Below are 7,175 nucleotides of genomic sequence, written 5' to 3' on the forward strand. Positions count from 1 at the left end.
CTACGCACCCCATCCATCACTACCTCCCACCCTCGATTCTACCGTTCTTTGGCTTTATACATGGGTCCTTTGTATGCATTCCTTGATAACCCTTCCCCTTTTTTCCTATTATCTCCCTCCCTACTCCCTTCTGGTTACTGTCAGTTTGCTCCTTATTTCAATCTCTTTTTTTTTTAACTTTTTTTTAAAGATTTTATTTATTTATCTTTTAGAGGGGAAGGGAAGGAGAGAAGTATCAATGTATGGTTGCCTCTCATGAGTCCCCTGCTGGAAACTGGCCTGCAACCCAGGCATGTGCCCTGACTGGGAATCGAACCGCGATCGTGTGGTTCGCAGGCCCGCGCTCAATCCACTGAGCTATACCAGCCAGGGCTATTTCAATCTCTTCTAGTGTTATTTTGCTCGCTTATTTGATTTGTTGATTAAGTTCCATTTATAGATGAGATCATATGGTATTTGTCTTTCACTGCCTTGCTTATTTAACTTAACATAATGCTCTCCAAAACTATCCATGCTGTCTCAAAGGGTAGGAGCTCCTTCTTTCTTTCTGTTGCATAGTATTCCATTGTGTAAATGTAACCATGGTTTTTTGATCTTCTCATCCACTGATGGGCACTTAGGTTGCTACCAGCACTTGGCTATTGTGAATCATGCTGCTATGAACATTGTGGTGCATAGGTTCTTTTGCATTGGTGTTTCAGGGTTCTTAGTGTATAATGCTAGTGGTAGAATCGCTGAGTCAAACATAACTATAGACTCCACCAAAAAACTACTCAACCTAATAAGTGAATTTGGCAAAACAGTGGTATACAAAGTCAATATTCAGAAATTGAAGACATTTTTGTATACCAACAGTAAAATATATCCCTAATATTCCTAATGTTTGCTATAGCAATAAGAAAAATAAAGTACCTAGGAATAAACCTAACCAAGGAGGCAAAATGCCTATACTCAGAAAGCTACATGACATTGAAAAAAGAAATGAAGGAAGAAACAAATAAATGGAAGCACAGACTAAGTTCATGGATTGGAAGAATTAACAACATCACAATGTTCATACTACCCAAGCAATTTGTAGATTCAACACAACTTATTAAAATACCAATGATATATTTCACAGATATACAACAAAAATTTCAAAATTTTATATGGAACCATAAATGATCCCAAATAACTGTAGTAATTTTGACAAAGGAGAACAAACTAGGAGGGATCACAATACCTGATATCAAACTGTATTACAAGGCCATTGTAATCAAAACATCCTGGCACTGGCATAAGAACTGACATAGACAAATAGAATAGAATAGAGAGACCAGAAATAAGCCCATAGTCTCTATAGTCAATTAATATTTGACAAAGGAGACAGGAGCATAAAATGAAGTAAAAACAGCCTCTTCAACAAATGGTGTTAGGGGATCTGGACAGCTATATGCCAAAAATGAAACTCAGCCACCTACTTACACCATGCACCAAAATAAATTAAAGGTGGATAAAAGACTTAAATATAATCCGTGACACCATACAAGTCATAGAGAAGAACATAGGCAGGGAAATCTCAGATATTCCACTCTGCAATATTTTCCCCTGTATGTCCCCTAGAACAAAAGACATAAAGGAAAGAATAAACAAATGGGATCTCATGCAATTAAAAAAACTTCTGCTTGGCTAAATAAAACAGCAGTAAAATGAAAAGAGAACCCGCTATACAGGAAAACACATTTGCCAATGATACCTTGGACAAGAGTTTGAGCTCCAAAATATATAAAGAACTCACACTAATCCACTCCAGGAAGACAAACAACCCAGTAAAAAAAATTAACAGACACTTTTCCAAGGAGGACAAAGGGCCCAGAGACCTATGAAAAGATGCTCAGCTTCCCTAGCCATCAGAGAGATACAAAGGAAAACCACGAGATACCTCTTCACACCAGTCAGAATGGCCATGATAAAGAAATCAACAAACAAGTGTTGGAGAGGATGTGGAGAAAAGGGAACCCTAGTGCACTGTTGGTGGGAATGCAGACTGGTGCAGCCACTATGGAAAACACTATGGAATTTCCTCAGAAAACTAAAAATGGAACTGCCTTTTGACTTTGCCATACCATTGCTGGAATTATATCCTAAGAATCCTGAAACACCAATCCAAAAAAACCTATGCATCCCAATGTTCTTAGCAGCCCAATTTACAATAGCAAGTGCTGGAAGCAACTTAAGTGCCCATCAGTAAACGAATGGATCAAAAAACAATGGTACATTTACACAATGGAATTCTATGCAGCAGAAAGAAAGAAGGAGCTCCTACCTTTTTGGGACAGCATAGCTACAGAACTGGAGAGAATTATGCTAAGTGAAATAAGCCAGGTGATGAAGGATAAATACCATATGATCTCACCTTTAAGTGGAACCTAGTCAACAAAACAAACATGCAAGCAAAATATAACCAGAGACATTGAAATTAAGAACAATCTGNAAAAAAAACTATGCATCCCAATGTTCTTAGCAGCCCAATTTACAATAGCAAGTGCTGGAAGCAACTTAAGTGCCCATCAGTAAATGAATGGATCAAAAAACAATGGTACATTTACACAATGGAATTCTATGCAGCAGAAAGAAAGAAGGAGCTCCTACCTTTTGGGACAGCATAGCTACAGAACTGGAGAGAATTATGCTAAGTGAAATAAGCCAGGTGGTGAAGGATAAATACCATATGATCTCACCTTTAAGTGGAACCTAGTCAACAAAACAAACATGCAAGCAAAATATAACCAGAGACATTGAAATTAAGAACAATCTGATAGTAACCAGAGGGGCGGTGGGGGGAGGGTAATGGGGGAAAAGAAAGAAGGGTTTTCAAGAACAACTATAAAGGACACAGGGACAAAAACAAGGAGGGGGTTTAAGCAGGGGAGGGAGGTGGGGATGGCTGGGGTTTGGGGAGAATGGTGGGGGATATATACAGACAACTGTACTTGAACAACAATAAAATAATTGAAAGAAGAAAGAAAGAAAGAAAGGAAGAAAGAAAGAAAGAAAGAAAGAAAGAAAGAAAGAAAGAAAGAAAGAAAGAAAGAAAGAAAGAAAGAAAGAAAAAGAAACGAAGGAAGGAAGGAAGGAAGGAAGGAAGGAAGGAAGGAAGGAGGAAGGAAGGAAGGAAGGAAAAAATGCCAACTGCGTGCCACTTAAATAAAGAAAGAATAAATTGGAATGTGTTTTTCATATCTTCTCCTTTTGAGGTAGACCTGTATATCTATAAATTTTGTTCTTATAAGTGATTTGTTGTGTCTCATATTTAGTTAAGTTGTTTTTCTATTTTCATGCGTCTCAAGGAAGATTCTGTGTGTTTTTTTTATTAGAACCTTTGATTTATTGGTTGTTCACAAACATGTTGGTCAATCTTCAAAAAAAGTTTGTTCAATGATAACTGTGATAATTATCATGAAGAGGTGCACTCAGAGAGCCGATAACACAATGTTTAGTTGAGTGAGGGATGTCAAAAAAAGATTACCCTAGAATATATAGATTAAGGTGAAATTTACTCATGAATTAGACTTGCTCCTATCGGTATACAATGTATCTGTATCGTCTAGACTAGAAGAGAAAAAAGAGATTTCCCGAGAAAACATTTCTTTGACAAGAGTGAGCATAAACATAGTGCAGGGAAGATAAAAGGCCAGTTAGAGAAGAAGGCCAGGTGACGTGTGCTATAATATAATGATGGGGATGAAGGTGGGGTGTTGGCCATGAGGGGCTGTAGATGAATTTGAGAAATTTTGTCTTGAGTGTAAGAAGATAGAGCAGTCTTCAAACCTTTAAACTAGATCAGGGTAGCAGATATTTTCAATTTACAAAGACAACTCCAGTTGCACATGGAAGTTAGAAAAGTGCAAGTGTACTGGGAAGAAGAAATGGAAAGTCAAGGAGACTAACCGAAGATGTCCAAATGGAAAATGACATGATCAAATGTTTTCTTCAAGTTTATGTCATTGTGGACTTTCCTTTCACTTACCATTATCTTCTAAAAATCAAATTTGAGGATACTATGGGTAATTAAAATTCAAGGCAAGTCAGTTATCAGTTAATTGATATTTCTCTGTACTCATACCATCAATTTTGAATGCTTTTAGTGAAATACAATGTGCTGCCTGCAATTTAAATGTCTCTACTATATTTCAAACTGTAATCATTTTCTTCCACTGATTTCCATATGTAATGCTTCCATAAATGTTATTCTAAAAATAACCAATAATCTGTATATAATTTGTTTTCTCCCCCCTGGTAAAGAAGTTTTAATAAATAAAGTGAAAAAATAGAAAGCCAAAGCTTTCCTGTAAGTGAATGGCATGTCACTAAGAGAAATAATACATGTTCAGTACACCTTTATTTTTTAAATGCTTCTAACATCTTAATTAACATCATGATATATGAGTATTCTTTACTTTTCTACAAGACATACTTAGCCATGGAATCTCAATTAAAACTGAAATGATGAAATAGACATTCCCAGCTATTTTTACTTAGATAAACAATTTGAAAATATCAGAATATAAAAGGAATATTAACTTTTCCCAGTTAAAGGAATAAAAATGAAATCATATAGAAGATAGAGAATTTGATTTTAAGCTTACCAAGTTCAATTCTTTCACTGAAAATTCACAGCTGGAAAAGCTTTTTAAAAAAAATAAGACAAATGTAATAGTACAATGTAAATAAGCTAACCTCTACTTACTATAGCTCTACTTCAGAGTTCACATCAGGGATTGAATGATAGCTGTTAATAACACGAATGGACCCTTCACTGGTAATGGAGTACTGATTGCCACCTTTTTAGGAAGGTTGAAAAACAATTCCACCCTGAGACAGAAATGAACTCAGGCCTGAAAGTCATTTTCTATCCCACAAAACCACTTCTAATCTCATTAATGTCTTTCCCTGATGTCAGGCAGTGAATATAATTTACACTGTCTCAATGTGTAAAAAAAGAGAAAGTTTGCTATTTATTAATAGGTCAATGTTTACATTTCTTTTTCACTTTTTCTGTGCTATAGTTTTACCACACTCAAATTACTATTCTCATTAGCAAATAGAGAAACTGAATCTTAGAAAAGTTTGGATTTCTCCCCTTCCTCCAAATAAGTGCTAAAATAAAACAAATTTTGTCACCAGAGGAATGAAACAGAATAAACTAAAAAACTAATCTTTCTATGTGGTATGGAGACATCCTGATTTTCTTCTAATACTCTGTCATGCATGTTGAACTCTACGACACACTGGAAAGTTCAAGCTCCTATTTTATAATACATAAAATCATTGATTTCTATTTACATCTACTCAATTGTTTTGTATTTTGTAGGACACGGTTTGCATTTAAATTTTCATTTCACCAGTAAATTTGAGCACAGTTTTTGTCAACATCCACTCATTTGATAGTTGCTGTCATAAGGCTAAAAGGTGTGAAATTGAGTAAGATCTCTCACTCCTGTCCTCAGAAATTCAGTGTTCCCTAAGAAATGTAAGTATATGATTAACAAATATTATATTTATATGACAGATATTTGCATACTAGTCCACAGGATCTTGAAGAGGAACAACTACCCTTTAGGGAATAATAGAGAAGCTATCCAAGGCAAGGGAGAGTGGTGTTGGATGACTAGAAGAATATATGTAATAAAGTGACTCATTTTGGAACTGCTAATAGACAAAGAAGAAAGATATTGAACATAAAAGTGTTTTAGACAAAAATGTGATAGTTAATTTTATGTGCCAAATTGGTCAAACTGTGGTACTCAGATGTAGTCAAACACTAGTTTAGATGTGGCTGTGAATGTATTTTTTAAAAGATGTGATTAATATTAAAATCTGTAGATCTGGACTATTAATCAGTTAGTAGTCTTAAGAAAGAAAACTGGGTTGCTCATGGAGGAATGCATTCTTCCTCCAGACTGTCTTTTTGGAGACTACAGCACCAACTCTTTCCTCAAACCCACACTGAGAGTTTTGGGTTTGCCAACCCAAGTTATGTGAGCTAATTCTTTACAATAAATATCTACCAGTCTATCTATCATCTATCTACCTATATACCTACCTACCTATCTATCATCTATCTGTTACACCCACAAACATGCCTGCACATGGGTCCATGTGTGCACACACACTCCTGTTGGCTCTGTTTCATTTTAAACCTCAACTAACACAAAGACCATAAAGGATCTTGGTTGACACTCTCATGTTTCAATGGTTTTTCTGATTAGCATCCTCTTTTGCACTTATAGATGTCTTAGTTTCATTGATAAGCTGTATAAATAAAGATGAGAAATGTATCAATGAGGTGCAATATTTCAAACAGGACACTATGTTTTGAGTGGGAATGTGAGCACGGTAGCTGTAAGCAAAATAAATGCAATGATTGACAGTTTGTATTTCTTAAGCCTTTGAGTGTATGCTTGCATTTTCCACCAAAATAAGCAATAGAAGAGCAGGAGAAAGATTAGGCTTCAGTTTGGGACATACTGATGTGAGTGTGAACTTCTAGTGACTAGTCCAACAGGTAATAGGTAAATGGGAGAAATCAAACATGAGATATATTTAAACATCATTTGTATATAATGGATAATTAAATCCAATGTTATTGAGTCCATCCAGGGAGAACATATAGACTGAAGGGAATAAAGAACAAGGGTTATGGGAGAAACCAACATTTAAATATAAATGGGGTCAGAGACATCTTGAAAGGCTTGACGAATTTCCAAACAGACAGGAGGAAAACAGAACTGAATTTGTCTCACACCTAGAAGGAGAGCATTTTGTCATCTAGGAAGACTTTCAGGCATGCAGTTAAGCAGTAGAAATAGGAGCCATATTTGACTGTGTTAGTCGCATGACACCAGGACATAGGTTTACAAGAAGGATGTTGGGCGATGTTACTCAGACATCTAGGGTGATTCATTGTCCAGGTTTGCCTGTGACAGAGGATTTCCTAGGGTACAGGATTCACAGTGTTAAAACAAGAACAGTTCCAGGCAAACAGCAACACAGTTGGTCACCCTACCCCCCAAAAGTGTCTTCACATGAGTGTGACAAAAATACTTTTGAAGGAGAAAGAATAATCAGAAAACAATTGAAGTTGCCATTCCCCCTCCCTTCCCACATCATTCCTGATCTTTCAGAATATACAA

This window comes from Sturnira hondurensis, unplaced genomic scaffold (assembly GCF_014824575.4).
Source record: "Sturnira hondurensis isolate 20B ecotype Veracruz unplaced genomic scaffold, ASM1482457v3 Scaffold0014302, whole genome shotgun sequence".
In the NCBI taxonomy this organism is placed as follows: domain Eukaryota; kingdom Metazoa; phylum Chordata; class Mammalia; order Chiroptera; family Phyllostomidae; genus Sturnira; species Sturnira hondurensis.